This window comes from Dermacentor andersoni, chromosome 6 (genome assembly GCF_023375885.2).
Source record: "Dermacentor andersoni chromosome 6, qqDerAnde1_hic_scaffold, whole genome shotgun sequence".
NCBI classification, from domain to species: domain Eukaryota; kingdom Metazoa; phylum Arthropoda; class Arachnida; order Ixodida; family Ixodidae; genus Dermacentor; species Dermacentor andersoni.
Genome location: NC_092819.1, coordinates 46,809,715 through 46,829,756, shown reverse-complemented (window position 1 = coordinate 46,829,756; position 20,042 = coordinate 46,809,715). Strand labels below are relative to the sequence as shown.

The 20,042-nt window shown below is 47.1% G+C and overlaps 1 protein-coding gene across 2 annotated transcripts in view; it reads right to left on the bottom strand.

Annotated features, from left to right (window-relative positions):
- Nucleotides 1-20,042, bottom strand: part of LOC126522032 (solute carrier organic anion transporter family member 74D-like) — an 89,953-nt gene that overhangs the window by 66,002 nt on the left and 3,909 nt on the right. The window lies entirely within an intron of this gene.

The window sequence follows — 20,042 nt, the reverse complement described above, 5'->3', positions numbered from 1 at the left end:
GCAGGTGCAAGAAAGCTGGAATCAGCTTGCGCAAGACAGGAGTAATTGGAAATTGCTATAGGAGAGGTCTTCGCCCTGCAGTGGACATAAATATAGGCTGCTGCTGCTGATGCTGATGATGGCGATGTAGGTATTATATGCGGGAGTTACCATCTGTGACTCGAACACGTATAGATATGTTAACACAGAAAGCGATGCAAGGTTTCCTCAAGTTTATGAAGAAGCGCGCTGCGGTTCCAAGGCATCCCTTCTCGTCTGTCCTTTTCTTCCAGGGCAGTTCATGAATCCACCTCTTTTGACGTGACTCGTTTAATCGAACGTTTCGCAAGCATCGTAAGGCAGCAGTGGTTTCTGTTCTCACATCAATTGGGGCGTTTTGTGTGCGTGTGATGAACTGCTGACTTCGTCCCCGTCACGAGTAGACGATTTACGCACGAGCGAATTGGCTTAATAGCTTAACAAAGCGTGTTCTATGCAGCCGCGGAGTTGCGCATGCTGCCTGAAATGCGGTCACATGCATGAGACGACCAAGACGGGTCAGGATTGTGTCGTAAGAACGAAGCAGAAAGAGAGAGAGAGAGAGAGGGAGAGAGAGAGAGAGAGAGAGAGAGAGAGAGCGGGGAAGAAAAATAAGAAGAACGGCTCCATCGTCGGGCCGTTTTAATGCCACTGTGGGTGATATCTCAAACGTCTGAAAAGCTCGAAGCCGTGCACGTGTTGGCGCGGCGACAACCAGTACAGCGTATACATCCTTAATTCCACTGGAAAAGCAAAGACCTTGGCCGGAAGTTTGCGCAATCTGCATAATTTGTTTGCAGAGAGATAAAATTATCATCTTATACTTAGAGCTGAGTGCCAGAAATCCGGTTAGCGTGTCTCATGACAGGAAGTGATTCACAGCGCGATCTGTAGGTTGCGTCGACGCAAGGGGTAGTTCGACCACTCGTGATTTTCATCTGCGTTCCACGGTCGACAAATCTTTACCTTATCGGCTTCACGATCCTGAAACAGAACGGGTGCACGCTGTCCTCTCTAGACTCGAAGAAAGTACAAGTACATGATCACACTTCAACTCGGTTCTCATTATCGATTGATACGCCACGAACGCGAAAAACAGATTTTGTTTTTGAATTCTGAAGGAAGCACCTCCATGCCAGTGGAGATAGTAACTCTATTACGTTTAGTGTTGTAGAAGAATCAGTGATGATTTAGCGGTAAATGAGAGAGAAATGCTTTAACACTACGTCGTCGCACCTCTTTGAGGGCCCGTATCAATGACTGAAGCCGTTTTACAGCGAAGCTGTTGCGCATCCGTTTTCGTGTGGCTGCGAAGGACCAACGTGCGGTGGCGTGCTCGGTATGAGCTGGCAACGCAACCCGCCTAGGAGTCTCGAATTTTCGTCTTGAGAGGTACTTTTGATTGATTATGAAATAAGTTACCTTGTGTATATCTCATTCGAATAGACAAATTATTCTCGCCGTTCAATTTTTTTCAGTAGGCCGTAGTTTTGTTTCTCGCGTCGCATTTCGCCGGCTCCGTTTTGAAGGCCGGCTAGGAGTTTGTACGGCTGCAACCGTGAAAGCTGAAGGCGTGGCCCAGCAACGCTGCCTGCGTGGGAGCCTCGAAGCGGCCGCATGGCCTGGGTGTCAGTGATGAATATTCACTACAAACAGCCAGCAAATAGACCTCTAGGATTTCCGAAAGGTGTGACAAGTCTCTTATACAGCTTCGTTATCTTTGATGCATCTGTTGATCAGATTGGCACGCATTCGCGAAGAATTTTTTTTTCTTTGCCTAAACAAAAAGAAAATGGGGAGCAACATCGTGTGACAGGTTGCCACGCTGATGCTACATTCTGGATTTTCATGTCAACTCGCGCAATTCGAAATGCACTCTACAGGTGCTTTCCGTCGTGCGTGGCGACAAAACCGTCCACCTCAAATTAGGTGCTGGTGGCAATGTTCACGAAAGCTGAGGGCAAGGATAGGATTAAACTATTCCCACACAGTACAGCAGGCACCAACCACACTGTATGTCAGGGAGGAAATTTTTACGAAATCGTTTCCGTGTTAATTTTGAAATGGAGTGAAGACAATGTGTCTTGTGGGATCTTAACGCGGCTGTAGTATAGCGTATTGCCCGTCAAAATCTCGGAACGTCATTTTCTCGATTTCCTCGCTGTCAGTTGTCCCGGTTGAGAAGTTGAGACTTGCATCGTGAACGATCGTGATGTTCGGCGACACAATAAAAATAAAACACAGCCATGATACATCTCGCATGGACATCTGCTACTTGCCACCTTGTATGAACAAAAATAAATTACAAAGCCCATGAAAGGTAAATGGGCGAATAGGAGAGGACAGGGCTGCTGACTACCTGCAGACAATACAGTGCGTTGATGCGGTATATAGGTTAGTTGAGATGCCAGCATCCACTCGAGAAAATCGCGCTGCTCGCTGTCAGATTCCTCTTCCACTCTGACACGTTTATTTTGCGCCTTGTCATAAAGCGACGAATAAAGATGTGTGCGTTGACGCGTGCGAGTGCATCATTCAATGGTTCCAAGAGAGTATTAATGTACCGTATCTGCACTCTAACTTGCCGCCACCCTAACGAAAGCATGTAAATAAATTTTGCTCTGTTTCTGTTTACACTTTGATGGCTTAATTAGACTTCTGTTGAGATGCAGGCTTTGTAAGGCCGCTGAGCTCTACCTGCACTGCTGGCTGTGTGAGCTCAGAAAAATTCCTGCATGCAAAGCGACATATATCTATATGCGCACAACCCCTGAGTAAGTCAGAATCGAAAGCTCCAGTTCAAGAGGCTGATTGAATGAACAGCTCATTTTGCAACACAATTGCTCTCGCATCAGTTCAAAGGAATAAAAAACTGGAACTGAAACTGAAACCTGCCATGGTTGCTTAATGGCTATGGTGTTGGGTTGCTAAGCATGGTGGTCGCGGGATGAAATCGAGGCCACGGCGGCCGCATTTCGATGGGGGTGAAATGCCGAAAAACACCCGTGTACTTAGATTTAGGTGCACGTTAAAGAACCCCAGGTGGTCCAAATTATTCCCGAGTCCCCTATACTACGGCGTGCCTCATAAATATATCGTGGTTGTCGCAAGTAAAACCCCACAATTTTTTTTTCCGCATCAGTTCATTTGGCTTCAAATCATCGTGCTTCTTTTACTTTTCACCGCATTTGCGCTGTTTAAGCAGTTGCGTGAAAGTTTGCTTCATGGATGTAGGTATTTTTTTGCCCTTCTTTTTAACGGGCAGGCTGGCTTGAGAAACCAATTGCTTCTAATAATTGCGCCCCGGCAAATCAAGAACGGAAATGGGTGGGGCGCTCGCTTAAATTTAACGCTTTATAATGTGAAGGCAAGGAACTTTTTTCAGGATAAAGAGCCGATTAAGAGAAAGAAAGAAAATGACACACGCGTTCTCTCTCACTTTCTGCGGGTGCTGGCGCCGGCGAATTAAGTTAATCTCACGCTCTATAAGGCGTACGTCGGCGGCTCTTTACGACTGACCTTGTCGGCGTCCACACTCTTTCCCGCGAGCACTTCCACGAACATTTGTCAGATGGTGGTCTGCCGGTTCTTGGTGCTTGAAAGCGGCCGATACCACTCGAGGCGGCAGCAAAGCGGGGTGTACACAACGCGAAGGACATTGACAATTCAGGTGACACGCTGCCGGCTGCATGGATATTCATGGCACGTGTGTGTTATCGAGCGCTCTGGTTTACGCCGACACGGAGAATTCTCCGCTGCCGCACTGTAAGAGGTAGGGTAATAGCATGCAGTGTAGTGGTTACCTATGCAGCATACAAATGTGAAAATAACGTGCCATACGCAACGCATAAGAAAAGTATAACGCGTTAAAGTGCTGTGTACACGATACTCGCAGCGCCTCTAAACATAGACATCGCGCGAGATTAAAGTGGCCACCGGTATACGGTGCACATAAAGATAGACATTGTATAACGGGCTACGCGTCGCATGTAGGAAGTAAAATAAGGACAACTGTACTTATCGAATTTAGTTGTGTAGCATTTAATCAACGGTTTCACGAAAGTGATCGCTTCACGTAGATTCCAACCTGTGCGTTGGATGTGCGTAACTTTTGTCTTTTTTTTATATACTGCAGGGGTGCGTGAACACTTTCACGACGCCTTTATTAGCAGGTCCACTGTAGGAGCACGGCCGCGCAACCTCCTATACAACCGTTGCGACTGCAACGTTGGCAGTGTTACTTTGGATAAGTATATTGTTGCCAAGTTCAGCTATCTGTTTTACATTGCAGCGTGTGTTCCAGCACAAATCTGCACAGTCTAACTACAATTGATCTATCAGCAGACTAAAATGTAAGTGAATATATATATTTTTCATTCCGCCTGTCAGAGGCGATGATAGATTTTATCTGGCGCTAATTTACATAAAAGCAGTTAACAAAGGTTCTCGTGTGAACAGCACTTTCTAGAAAAGGGCGTTAAACATTCTGGGGCGTTACATGCCAAACACGCAATTTCGTTACGACGCAGGCCGTGCAGTGGGGGACTGCGGATTAATTTTGGCCACATGGGGTTCTTTGACGTACACCTAAATGTAAGTACATGAGCTCTTGGAAAGCTCGGGTTTTGATGTTAATTGGAAAGATAACATAAAAAATATTTTTATATCCGTACCATCTTAAACTTCCATAAAAAGCATTAACTTTAGCTATATCTAATATTACAGCACGAGCGTTTGCGTTTTCGGTTTTGCTTAACTAACTTTTCTGAGCTACAGCGAAAGGAAATCGGCCATTGTGCATTCAAGTCGTGGCGGTTGCTGTTCCAGTTGTAACTTTAAATATCTCATTTTCTTCTTGCATACTGGAAAAAAAAAAAACGGGTTTGTTGCAGGCCTTATAGCCTTCAATCCGTTGTAACGCGCAGCGACAAATGTGGCATATTTTTGTTGTTGTTCATTAATTGCAGACAGATGGGTAGGTAGGCTACATTAGAACCGGCTATCCCAATACACAGCTAAGAAATACGCACACACACGTCACGAATACCACGAACACACTGTCTACAAAAAAAATAATACTTTGTAGACAGTATAAAGACAGAAATAAAGCAAACCAGAAAACGGGAGCCATGTGCACCCGCATTAAGTAAAAGAATAAATACAATAGATACAAGTATACAATAAAAGCTGCTATACACGCCTAAGACACGAATGCATTTTTTTTTTCAAATAGTCCTGGCATCAAACAATCAATTCACATAGAGTTCATAAAAATTTACGATTTAAATCGTGCTAATTTCCGTGTACAAGAAAATCTCGTAGGGCTGTGAAGGCACATCTTTGTTTAGCGGGGCACATCCCTGAACCAAATACTTTCGTAATGGAAAATTAACGTCTCTCCAAGCGGCCTGACTTATCTCCAAAATGGACTCGTTGTTGGTCATATTGTGCACTGTCTACTAGAAAGTGTTCTACAGTAGCGTCTGGGGTGTCACAGTATAGGTGCAGTTAGAGGTTGTGTTTTTTTTTTCACTCGTTGCAGAAAGCGAGGTGTACAGAACCCAGCTACGCTAACAAGAATGCACGAGAGCGTGGCCGTCGATAGCTGCATGCAGCACCATCTCGTGATGACCACCTATGTTATCGTCGACTATTCAACTGCTCGCACTACAAATAGTCAATACATCTGCACCGCTGCGGCATCACACCATCTGCTGGTTCACGGCACACCTCGGAGAGATCGAGGACGCCCCTCCCTATCTTAATTAATGAACTGGCTCACAGGAGCCCGCGAGACCTAAACCTCCGCGACGCCACCTATTCTGGTCGTGAACATCTCAGCGAGAATCGGGACCCTCCCTCCACCTAGACCGCAGAACATACAGCGCATCTCACAATAAGCTCACCAGGCCTCAAGCCTTCACGTTCAGAATGCTTCAAACCAACGCGTACCCTCGCAGAACAGACTACATCGCTACATGCCTGAGCTATACACAACATCATATTGCGAAAATTGCCATAGCACATACGTATATCACTTGCTTTGGCCGTGTGGTCGGACCCACGCAAACAAGAATCAAGACTTCGCCAGACTACAAGAAGCATTACGCAGCACGGACCTGGTGGAGCAGCTCTGGGCCGTCCAGCGAGCCCACGATGCGGCCAGGGAGTTAAAACTCCCGGTCCCAACGTGGGAGTAGCCCGCTTTATGGGGCCTTGCGCCCGGTAGCTCGCAATACCTTTCAGTAATGTTATTCCACCCATCCATCAATTCATCCACCTGCGCGCACTACCAGCCTACCAGAGGCAATGGCCCGTTGGCACCAAGCTCTATGGTGGGGCAGACCGTCCTCTATAGCGCAGGTAATTATCACGAGATGGCGCTGCAGTTATCGACGGCCGCGCGCTCGTGCGCTTCCTTATAACGCATCTGGGCTCCGCACGCAAAAGAAGGAAGAAGAACGTATTCGCTCCTGTAAGGGGCGCGCCGCATGAAGCCGAGTGTCGCGAGACTATAACTAGTACTATACATGAACGAGGAAAGGCAGTAAGCGCACACACACACACACACAGCGAGATACACGTTGATGAGGCCTACGAAAATAACGAGAGAAGAAATCTCCACAACCTACGGGTAATAGCACTCGTTTCTTTCGGTATCTCTTACTTTGCATTTGTTTTTGTTTTTTACCGCTACGGCTGCCGTCCACGCAACCCGGGCACTATATCGACACCGCTGCGGATACCTCGGTCGGCGAAGGCTGACCAGGAAGCAAGGCTGCCGCCGTCGTGAGGCAAGCTGCGCTTTGCCCTTGACGAGGCGTGCTCGCTTTAACAAATCGATGCAAATGGACAGTGGCTAAGCGTGTCGAGCAGCTGTGAAGTGACCGCCGCACGCCGTACATGCTAATCCGGCGATACGGTCGTGGAAGTGACCGCTGCATGCCTGCGGGTCGGCAGTAATTCCTGAATGTATAAATGTATCGCTTCGCGGAGCGTATATAGTCCGGATGTCGCGGTGCATGTCAGCACGTGAATATTTTACAACGTTAGCAAGTTTCTTTCGTCAGTAATGCTACAGTATTGATTGAGAAAAAAGAAGAAAGAAGAAGACAACAAAGAAGACGGTGGTAATGAGGATGAACGTGAAGAATACGATTAGGATGAATGATGGCGAATCCGCCGTGGTTGCTCAGTGGCTATGGTGTTGGGCTGCTAATCACGAGGTCGCGTGCTCAAATCCCGGCCACGGAGGCCGCATTTCGATGGGAGTGAAATGTCGAAAAACACCCGCCTACTTGGATTTAGGTGCACGTTAAAGAAGCCCAGGTGGTCCAAATGAATCTGGAGTCCCCCACTACGGCGTGTCTCATAATCAGATAGTGGTTTTAGCATGCAATACCTCATGCTTTAATTTTTTAATGATGGTGAATGTGAAAAAGATGGGTTTATAAAAGTGATCATTTCTCTTCCATGGGATTTATGGGTAGTCCATGAATATTGTTACGGGAACGAGGGAACTTGAAGGATAGGTGATAAGCGTTCGAAGTGTGTCAAATGCAGGGGACAATACGAGAACGTCGTCTAGGTAGCAGAGGCATAATGACCATTTGAACCCTTGAAGCAAAGAGTCTATCATACTTTCGAACGTTGCTGTGGCGTTGCAGGGACTGAATAGCATATCTTTGAATTGATGTAAACTATCAGAGGTGACAAATGTGGTCTCCTCTTGTTTCTTCTTCATCCACAGAAATTTATCAATAACCAGACCGAAGGTCTATTGATGAAACGTAGTTCACACCGTGGATACCATCGAGGGCGTCGTCAATGCGAGGCAAGGGGTAGATATCCTCTTCGGTAATTCGGTTTGGATGATGATAATCTACGCAAAAACGCCACGTGCCGTCTTTCTTTTTAACAAGCACAACAGGCGACGCCAAAGGGCTCGACTAGCGTTCAGCAATGAATTTGGCAAGCATCTTGTTCACTTCATCTTGACTAACCTTACGCTTCATTAAAACTTCTTTCTGGGGGAGTTGGGGCATATTGATTGGAAAATTGTTACAGCGCTAACACATGCACCCACAAAGTCACAAGGACGAGACACGTGTTAGCGCTGTAACAATTTTCTAACCTTACGCTTTTATGCAGAAATTCGATATGGCCGGCGATAAATGAGACTAGCATCGCCAGTATTCATGTGATGCTAACAAGTGAAGTCTGACCCAATTGCCGATTGTTGAGGTAGAAGATGTCGCGGTAGGAAAACAAAAGGCAACATAGAGCTGCTGCTTGTTCAGGTAATAGGACCGCAGCAATCATGGGACTAAATGTTGAGTCGAGGCATAGTGCATCCTGTGGACGTGGTGAAGAATCGGAGACGGCGGCTACTGAAAAAGTCCTGACGTGATCATCTGCTACAGCACGCAGCGTGGCATCCGATATGCCTTGGGGCAGAAATTGCTTGGTCAGGCCAAAATTGACGATGGGGGAGGCATGTCCGGTTATCGGCAACTGTTACGACGGAGTGGGGCGCAGTGATATTCCGCATCAAAAGGACATCAGGAACAGGTGTGAGACGTAATCAGCGTCGGGCACAGGGAAAAATGATAGCAAATCGATGAAAGTCAAGGCTTTATAACAGGATGGACAGCTGGGCTAGTTGGTTTGCTTGCATATTGAAAGGAAACAGATATATGCACACAATAACGGATTAAGTGACTGCGCGTGCGTGTCAAGCATCACGGGTTGAAGCATTTTAAGGCAACGTTAAAATTAAAGTCTAACTGTCAAGAAACATAACTTCCTTATCATGTAACAAGACCAAAGGGTGGCTGACGCAATTATCTCCTCTTTTCTTTATGTGATAGGCCACTGCCCTTTCACGGGTTAGCTGGTTGTTGCTCTTGTAGACAATCAGAGTATCTTTCAAAACAGGATAGCAGCCACATTCCCTACAGTGGGCCGCTGGATGTGTCGCTCAGGATGAACTGTATGCCGCCAGGTGTTCTCTTAGTCGCACGCAGTTGAGTCGTATGTTAGTCGCACGTTTAGGCTGCAGGCGGACGAGGGCGGTCGTGCTAAACTTGTTCGGGAGTTCGGCCGGAATATGCGTGAGAAGAGGAAGGTCGGGGCAAAGGTTACCGGCGGAACAGTCGATCAAAGAGGAATGCGCCGTAAGAAAGTCTAGTCCGCGGCGGTGAGGTCATGGGGACAATAGGTCAGCACTGTAAAAATAACTGGAACGTGGCGGCTGGTGATGCTTATGAGGGCAGTACGCATTCCAGTGACGGCGAGTGTGCTGCCATCGGCGACGTCTACGGCTCGTGAACGAGCAGGCATGAAAACCTTTATTAGTCGACGACGGAGGTAGCACTCATTACGGACACCTATGCTCCAGTATCAATTAACGCCGTCAAAGGGACACCGTCGACGTGAACATCAAGTAAGTTCCGGTTCACTGGGAGCGTCAATAGAGGATTTCGGCACGAGCAAACTAATGGAGCAATATGTTTAGTATTCATGATTGCGGCTTCAAACGTTCTTGTGACGTTGATTGCTACGCGTTATCTTTCTAAATTTTGAAGCACTCGTAGCTTTCCAGACACGGCAAGGCGAGTAATCCCTGCCTACATGCGTAATGATTAGGAATCGTTGCATTTATAACGCAATATTTTATAGAGCATTATCCATTTGCAAAGCCACAAACCCATTTGAAGCCAAAAGAACCAAGTTTAGAGAAAATCATGTGCTGCCCATCATTCACATGCTCGATGAACATCAATATATACTTGCACATTCTATAAACACGGACGTCACAGTTCTCTCTAGTAATCTTCTTTTAAGAAACTTTACTCGCGCGCCCACCTTTTTCTTTTGCAGAACAACTCAACAGAAATTGTCAGGTTGTATTCTTTGCTTTCATTTGAGTGCGATGTAATCCATATCTTTTTGTCGATATACAAAAAGATGCCTATTTTCCCAGCTTCGGAACATTTTGATAAACAGCAGACAACACTTTGAACCGCAAGCTCACTGTCAAAATTTATAACGTTAGGGACAGCTGACGTGGGATGCTCGAGGTTTACCGTCGCCAGCCGTCTTTCGTTCCCAGATTCTTTCTGGCAAAACCAAGGCAGCGCTCACGGTATAACATCGACCTGGTCGCAAGTCGACAAACGCTCTCTGTCAATCTAACTCTAATAAATGTTTATCTCAATAGTGTCACATTAAGGATTTCTGAGAGCAGAATCAAAAGATAATTGGAAATCAAGCGGGCGGTTTGTTGTGTATTCCGCTACGCTTTGCCTAATTCCAGTCGCGTAGAAGCGATCGTGCAGTCCTTCTTATTTACGAAAGCCAGAGGTCTCGAAACAGTTACGGCACCATCGCACCACGGAAAAGGTTGGCCAACAATGCCGGCGAGCGTGTTGCCGGTGACCCTTTTTCTCCGTTACATCAGTTAGGACACACAGTCATATGCTCCATCAACAAGTGCCGACGACCTGCAAGTCGATGGCTCAAGTATTCGCGGAGCGCGTATCCTGCTGATGTATAAGAGATGTTTAGACCCAGCTACACTCGATAAACTAAGACGGATTGGAGCGGACCGGCGTGGGTCTGTCATTTGGGAAATTCTATAAATGGTTATATTATGCCAACCTTTAGTCATAAACATACATTTAATGAGTAATCATTTGACAAGTTTTTAACTTGAACGTAATGTTCAAAGCAGCACACTGTTCTGGCTCTTCCTTTCGAGCAAGCATACATTTCTGTTTGGTGTACCGGTTTCAGCTTTCTTTACTCGACAATGTTGTTGTGATCTTTCTGTATTGTTTCCTTCAACTTTTTGCCTCCGTTCGCTCGAAAAGTAAAAGAGAAAGCATCGCCTAATGACACGGTTCGACGCCCATAACAGCGCACGCAGTGACGCTTAACGCGACGTATAAGTGGCGTATGACTTTACGCAATGAGCAGGAATACCCCAGTGTCGTTGATATGGTGTCGAGCAGGAAGTCGCCGATCCAACTTTGACCATTATCCAACGCAACCGCCTCTTAGGCAGTTCTTTAATGTCAACCGTAATTGACACATTACTCAATGATATTTCGCTGCCGTTTTATATCGTGAGAGGGAAACGCGCTCGCAGGCGTAATGGTTGGGAAACCTGGACATTTGTGTGCATTTGAAGACGACTCCTCGAAGGGATATGGAGACAGAAACTCAATATAATGAAATATGACATGCTAGTCCGCACGGGAACGGTGACATGCGAAACGACGCATACAGATGGCGTTTCCCCTAGATGAAAGACCTTGGCGCATCTCAAGTATAGGCCCTCGACATAGCTTGGATAAAAAGAAAGAATAGTGCCCGATGTGAAGCGGTCTTTGTTATCATTATTGTTTAAATAAACTTAAGGAAAGCTTAACGTCTTTAGTGGTGTCGCCTACACCAAACAAAACTGAAAACACGGAAAGCTCTGAAAAGCGCTGACGACAGTTAAAAAAAAAAAAAAGAAACGTGAATCACTGACGTTTGCGAATTTCCGCAAAGGTGTAAGGGAAGGCACACAAGTAGATAATGTAGAAGGATGCCCAGAGACACACGCAGTTCCGTTTACAAGTGAAAGTATGCACAAAAAAGAAGAAAAACACGCAGAAAAGTTTATGAAGTCTTTAAGATAAACGTAAAAGAACGAGAGAACGAGATACCGTGGTAGAGGCAAGAAATACTAGCTGGAAAGATCGGCTAACCAAGTCACCAGCGCACTCTCTAAACTGTGTTTATTATTATTTTGTGTCCAGTATTATCCCCCAATGTTCGAGGAGACGATGTTGCATCACAGAAGTGCCGGTGACAGAGCAACTGTGAAGTGCAGCTTATTCTTTGCATGATAACTGGCAGTTACTTAATCGGGGGCATTTCACCTTTAGCCTGACTGCTGTTTTGTTAGCCCTCAATATTATGCGGAGTGAGGTCCTATTTTCTTGGTGAATTTCATATTGCATCCACAATATGGTGTGCGGCGCTTCTAGCGTTAAGTTGGCTCCTTTTCCGTGTGATAATGATATTTCTAAGTGACCATTCAACCATGCGTCAACAAAAAAAGAAAAACGCGCTATGGTCACCTACTTTTTGAGTAGAGTTACAAGCTGCTGGTTTCGACAGACGACAGTGTAGGAGGCTTTAAAAGCCTTGCTCTGTTTCTTATAGACGGAAGGCTCAAATAAAAGGGCTGTCATTGAGTGCCGGCGTAGGCGCTCTTTTCTATTATTTCTTTATCTTTGACCCCCTATTTGTATTTCTAGACCACGTAAATTGGGGAGGCAAAATATACAGAAATACGAAGCACCAACAGATGATCACTGGGAGGCCCAGCTGACAAGCCCAAGACCCGAAGACCAGCTAGGGCTGGTGCACAGGCCTAGTAGGCTATCAGCACACGGTCACGGCTACCTGGAATAGTGTGGCCGCCCACATTCGGAAATTAACAGCTTGGTCTCCGCAATAAAGTTTATTCACTCACTTGCCCCCCTCCCCCCCGTGTTCGAATTCTCACGCCTAAGGTAGCAAACTATATTAGTTATCGTTCTAAGCTTCCTGTGTATTGTTTCTACTGCTCTTCCTTACCCGTCTTTACTAGCACGTGGTTACTTTGTTTCTTTATTTTCGTTACCTGATACTACAAGTCTGTTCGAACGGACATTCAGTTTTAGACAGCCTTTGCGTTTGCCGAAGCGTTTCACGAAGGATGAAGGAACTTGATGCGAAAGAGGACACGTGTATTGAACTCGCTATAGTCTTTGCTGCACATGTCGCGTATATACAAATATATACGAAGTCTGATTTTTAGCAGGAAGCGCTGATAGGCGATGTATGTAATGGACGTCACGCGAGACGTAAAACCCAGCACTTTATTCATCGCAATGCGCCTTCGGCGCAGCTATCCTGCCCGCTGTATTAATAACGAGAGGGGGGCAACGCGACATTCTTTACGATGCCAGCGCCGAGTCCTATACCGTTCATGCATGGAATTACCCGCGCACACCTTGTCTCTTCTCGGAAGACTCGAACGACAGATGAGCTGTCATCCAGAGAAAAAAAGGAAAAAAAAAAAAAGACTGACGGAGAGAAGCCTCGAGCGTTTCGTTGGTGTCTCTATCGACAAATGTATGTGGCCAACGCCTATTGCGAGCTCGGTGTTAAATCGTATCAATCAATTATAGTAATTGGCGCCTACATGGGAAGACAACCGAATGAATGCGTGCGCTTTCTGGTTCTCGCCCCTCTTTCCCCCCAAATACAGCGCAATACTCGAGTAACACGCGTCGAGAGCGCACAGAGCGACAATACGGCAAGGTCAGGCGCAGTTCTCGTTCTAAGATACGATGGCGTGCAAACTGTCCCCGGCCTGCTGGCCCTCTACCGCGGTTGATTATATGTTTTCACTTTTCCTTATTTTTGTTTGTTTGTCGTCGCGCGCTAAACAACCGTGAAGAACACGCGACTGCCATGGAACAGACCACGGTGTCCTCGAGTGGATTCTTACGTGACTGTTGCGTCGGGCGAATGCTCCTCTGCCGGGAATCGTTCTTTTCGCTACACGTCCGTCCCGTCCCGAAGCGGGTGACAAAATAACAGCCCCCGGGTGCAGCGCGGACGACGAAAGAGGCGCGGTGTAATCATCGGGGGGGATCCAGTCGTTCCGCTTCCTCGAGCAGGCCTGTCTTTCCGTCGCGTATACGCGGCATGGGCCAATCCCCCCGGGCCTGGCTCTGGCTGCGGAACGTTTCTTCGGAGGAAGGAGAACAAAAGCATTAAACGCATTGTGTTCGTCTAATGGCGTGTCGCGGAGGCGGCACGCGGCGCTGAAGGTGGGTGCTATACCACGTACAATACACGTACATTGTACGACACGCGTACATTGTACATACTAACGTACATTGTAAAGCGGGTGCGTGCAACGGCGTAACCGCGGCGGTTTCTTCGCCATTGCGAAAGGCCCCGGCGCAATTTACGACGGAGGATGAAATAGTTATCAGCTGCGTCTTGCGAGGAAATGGTGCGCTGCTCGAAGTGCGGTTGTCGGCTAACCCGAAAGCGATTCTGTAGAATGCTGCTGGCGCGTAGCCGAGACGCAGGCGTAATGCCAAGTGGCAAAATTAACTATCATACGCACAGATATTAATTATTCTACTGCATTTGAGATCAAGAGGAAGAAAGAAGTGAAGTTAAGTAACTTGTAGCGCGTCGAATGGATAGTCGATGCCGCGTTATGTTGTGGTATACATGTAACATAATAGGTGCCAAGGGAGGCATTAAATATGATGCGGTCACGGGGTTTTCAAGTCCGTGGTTACATAGCTTTGCTTCGGTTTGGCGCGGGGCAGGTTGATTGTGGAGGTTTCTGGAAGGTGCCTTTGCGCAGCATCCCATTTCTATTACCGTTTCGATAACAGCCAGAAGGCTCCTTACCACATGCAGTACAGCGTGCATGACAGATAACACTGCAAGGATTTAGTAATAAAGATCACGCGTGAAGTGCGACAGCTATATCTCACGAGTGACAGAACATCTCCGTGTGGTGCATATGTTTCCCCGCCGCCAAAAGAAAGAAGGCCGTGGTTGGCGATGTTTCTGCAGGGAGAGCCCGACATTGGTCGCGGTTGAGTGAATCTGTGCTTCACGCGCGTGTCATAGCCGTGATTTGCGACAGAGATCGTGCGAGACCTTGTAACGAAATTAAGCATGGACGTTGCGAGTGGGAGGAACATTATCTGCTTGAACTTTTTTGTCGTTTATGGTCATTCGCCATGTCATGCTGATCATGCGGGTTCTTGCCGTATTACCGACGTTGAGCAACATCGAGCGTTGATCAACTTTTGATATGGAAACTGGCATGGAAACGTAGAGTGCAAGTGGGTTCGTCGTGCGCGGTGACATATTCGTATGTCTGTTTGAACAGCGGTGGTTATTAGTGCCATCGCGGAAGGTGATTCTTCGACCCATTAACGATCACCTGTTCCACCTGCGCAAATGCACGAACGATGCCAGCGTAGCAGGGAAGTCGCAAGTTTTGGCATTTAGCACGACCACTCGCGCTCGAGCGCCGAGTAGGAAGAAAAAAATAAAGCAGTCAGGAGTCGCCATATGTGTACGATAAGTCCCTGTCGTGGCTTGATGTGCTGCGTTTTGTCTATTATCATTATTAGGTTGCCTCGTTGTGCTCTAACACATGCATGCGTTATAGCACAACAAGGCAACCTAAAGGCACAGGTGCCCAAACTGCGTGTGCGGCTTTTTGATGGTACCCGACGGTTTATGCCGATCAGAATGTGTGGACACTCCTGTAGCTATTGTGAAAACCTTAATGAGCCATAATGAGCTCGCAAGTGTGAGCTCTTATGACGATGCTTCGTGACGCCTGTGCTAATTACTAAAATCTTTGCTAGGATATGTGAGGCAGTCGCTATGGGGCCTCATAAGCGTATTTTTTTCAAGTTCGATTTACTTGAGTGTTGAGCGGAAGATTAGGTTAACAATACTCTACAGCCTGAAGTTAAGTCGAAAGTGTTATTTTAATACATAGTGTGTCTTTGTCATTTTCTTATCTACTAACCGTGGTTCTGTTTCGAAATAGCAAGGGGCGTCTCTCTTCATTGCTCACCAAATTAACAACCATTCATGTCAGTTGAAAAGCCACATCATATTTGTTTTTGCCCTCATTCATTAAAAAAATTGTCACGAATTATTACTACGTATATTTCTTTGCTGCAACTTAAATGGCACAATGATGTTATGGACGTAAACAAAATATTGCGAAATAAACTGCATGTGTGTCTACAGTTCTGTTGCAAATGAAAGGATTGGAGGACTTGCACCAAGTTCTAAAGTCTGGTATATGCTGCAGATAACGGAGAAAGTTAAATATAACGGAGATAACGGAGAAAGCAGGGGAGCGAGATTGCGAATGGAAACTAGCCCGATGCGTAATCTGCATATCTGCTGCAATCCACGTATAACGGCTCGAAACGTTATCGGTTCTTGCCGCTTTCTATTTTTCAGGGTGCCACGCCATTCCACACCCGTCGCTGTATCCCAGTGGCTATGGCGTTGCACTGCTGAGCGCGTGGTCGCGGGTTCGATTCCGGCCGCGGAAGCCGAATTTTTATGGGGGACGAGATTCAGAAAACGCTCCTGTACTTTGAAGAATTTTAGCTGGTAAAAGTTATTCCCGAGTTCCCCTACAACGACATGCGTCATAATCGTATCGGGGTGATGGGACGTAAAATATCAAATTGCTTTTCTTCTTCTTTTTCAGTTTATGTCTCCCCACTGTTCTGTGGTTGAAAATGCACGTCACTTCGCTTTCGTTCAGAGCGTTATGCAACCGAATTTCCCCAGCCGTTAATTAGCCTTATTCGTGTTTTACAAGTCACACTTCGGCTCGTCGCGAAGCTCGTGAACATGCCTATTCGCGCAGTGCCTCGTGACAAACTATTTGCGAGGAATCGTTTGGCATCCTATATCTAGCGATTTCTCTTCTTTTTTTTTTCATTTCAGCATTTTTTACTTTTCCCTCTAGCCAACCTTTCTGAGAAACGTTTGCTAGCTATCATAATTCTAGTGCTTTTCCTGACAGAATGAAAATAAAAACGACGAGGATGATTTACCTGTAGTCGGATGGTGATTTGCACATAGATATATTGTATACATCTGTGAAAGTGTTCACAAGCTTCTCTTAATCCGGCGGAATGGGCATGGCTCCTATGTTTTCTTTCTGTTCCCTTTATGAACTGAAGCTCATAAAGCCAGTCGGTTATACCGACTGAAGCTCACGCCCACTGGAAGATCAGTGCTGCAACGGCTGAGCTACGGTGAAACCTTTATAGCCACTACGGACCGAAAAGAAAAAATTCCTCCAAACATCCGCGAATCTCTGTGCATAGCACCGATACCATGCAACACGCACCCCACGTACCACAAGGAAAGAAGACAAGCCCAAGTGAATGCCCTACGGCGAAGACACAGGCAAGATCCGGACGCCAGATACACCGACGCAGCCAGATACCCGTATGTGTGAGTGATTTTTAGGAAGAGAGAAGAGATAAGTGCAGCGACGTAACTGACTCTTAGGCGAGGTCACCTCAACAGCACTGCACGAGGAAAGGGAAGGGGGGCGTAAAAGAAGGGAGAGAAATCGATAGCCGAGCGGGGAGGAAGGAAGAAGGTGGCAAGTAAAAGTAAAAAAAAAAGGACATAAGGAAGGCTTATGCCCTGAGCGTCGTAGATTCTCAGGGCATAGAGCCGGCGTCTGCCGCAGTCCGTGCGCAAAACCCTGAGACTGCAGAAGAGACGGCGATCGCCCTAGCGACTACCACGTGCATGGACGCAGCTGTCGTCTTTCCCGCTTCTGAAGCAGCTGTCAGGAACTACTCTAAGGGTCGTGTGTCGACAGAAGCACTAAAGATATTGAAGTACCGCAGCACTCCGATCTCCTACACCTGCGTGACGTAGGTTCCTGGGCACGAGGGGCTGCAGGGGAACTCGAAGCGGCACACGCCGCGGTCCGAGGCCGCACCTGCGGGGCTAACACTTCCTATATACTTTCGAGATGCCCGGTCTGCGTCAGTGGGGGTAGAGACCTTACCCATCACCTACTCAGCGATCCTTCAACATCACAGGCTGGAACGCAGGTTGTACCCACCACCTCATCCACAGCTCAACAAAGAAGAAAGTACCACACTCAGAAGACTACAGACTTACACACCCAAGGAATACTCATGCACAGACTATACCCAACGCTACAAGGAGACCACTGCCCAATGTGTGGCGTACCGGACACCTTGGCATACCTGATCCTCGAGTGTCCATGGCATCTAGACACAGTCGCATCGGCTTCACCGAAAGATTGTAACGCCAGACAAGAAAGCGAAGACTTTATCGAAACACACAAACAATAAACGCACACTATGTTGAAGAGTCCAATGAAAAGTGAACTCGGACAAACAAGCACGAGCATACAGAAGCCACTCTGGAACGAGATCAGAGGTGGTGTCGACGCTACGCACTTGAGCAGCGGCTTCTCGTGAGATGGACCATGAGGGAAGTGGCTCAGCGTGCCTGTAGACCATGCGGCTCCTCCGTAACGAATATAGTCCCACTACCATAAACAAACCATGTGATATACTACTGATGACCTGTTTTAATGGGATGAACCAAATACCGTCAGACGCTGTAGGCATTCTTTGTCGTGATGTATTTTTCGGGCATATTGCAACGAACTATCGAAAGAGGGCTACCGCGCAACATTTGACCTTGGTAATTTCTGCGAGGGTTTATGCGCAACACAGACTCCGAGATTAGTGGCATCTGCACATGTATTTCGGAGGCCCCAACAATACTGAAACGGACAAAGACAACTTTGTGCGCCCTGCAAGGAAGTTGTTCTCCAAAATATGGCCGAATCTGCTGGTGTGGCGTTAGATAAGTTAGGAGCCGAAAAATTCGCTTAAGTCTGCTCATTTTCGCTGTTTCCTCGCCTTCTTAGTCATGGTGTCGTTCTGCAGGCGACTACATGAAGTTGTTTCTTTCTCTCTCACTCTCTCTCTCTCTCTCTCGCCTTCTATAGGCATCTTGGACTACTGCGTGCGCGTTACTTTTTTATCATTTTAAGCATTCGTAGCACCTTACAGCTCACGTTCCAAAGGCCGCATTCAAGAACAGGAATTTAGCAGCACCTTCTCCACCCGCTCCCCAGATAGCCCCGCCTATTTCTTCTATTTTCCTTTTTTTTACATCTTCGGCAGAGGTGCCAATCGGAAGCCCTAAACGTTCACTGCAAGCGACAGTCTGAGCAGATAAGTGCAAGTTGGCGAGCGAGACTTCCCTTCGAAGGCAGAGCCACGTCGCGAAGAGTTGGCAGGTGCTGAGGGGGTGTGATTCTCGCGTCCAGCTGCGCGCTTACGCCTGCAGGCCAATATCTCCAGTCGGGTACCTCGGCGCTTTCGCTTGTATCTATCCAGACCTTGCTCTTTCTCTGCTTTATCGAGGCCATATGTTCGCTAACCGTTCAAAGGCCACTCTCGCGCATCCAGCGCGCACATAGATATGGAAGTGTATGCATAACGTGTGCGGGGATCGTTAATGGAACGAGGGACCGGACTGAACGCTGATGTTTTTATTTTAAATTATTATTAGCATTCTTACAGTTACCCAGGCGGTGGAGCGTTGTTTATGGCATATGTGCTTGTCTTTGCCCTGGAAGTGACGAAGAGATTTATTTGAGCTCAAAGCGTGGGCAAACGTTTTTTCTAGCTTACTACAGGGGCCATGCACACGGGTGTTTTTGGCTTTGGCGTTGTGCCGCGATCCGATTACGAGGCACGCCGTAGTGGGGGACTGCGGACTAAATTTGACTGCCTGGGGCTCTTTGACGTGCGCGTAATGCACAGTATTCTTGCATTCCGTCCCCATCTGAATGCTGCCGCCGCCTCCGGGATCGCACCCACGACATCGTACTGAGCAACGTAGCAACATAAACAATATACGAAGATGTAAGCAGGGATCAGTGGTCAGACGCGCATAAGTGACACTCTGACTGAGATAAACAGGAAGCAGTGAAGATTTTTAGGTCATGTAATGCGTACAACATAATCAGATAAGCGAAACTCTAATGGATTTACACAGTTGACCAAGGAATTGGAAACGTGGTCCATGGCGACGGGTTGTAACATTTGCAAATGTGCCTCAATAAGGTGTCTTCGATTGACGCAAGAAAGCGTGAGTGAAAGAGTTTCGGAGGCCGTCGTTTTGCACTGGATATGTGTACGCTGAAGGTGACGATGGTGACTATGACAACACAGTAACACTTGTTGGAGAAACATGACAAAAGACAGTCCTAGGCGCGTGCATTGAGGTTTAAGCGCTGCCGTCAAGTCGTGACACATCGACGTTCTATCGAACACGCAGTAAATAATGCAAGATGCTCTCAGAGCGTGCCAAACCTACGATCTGAT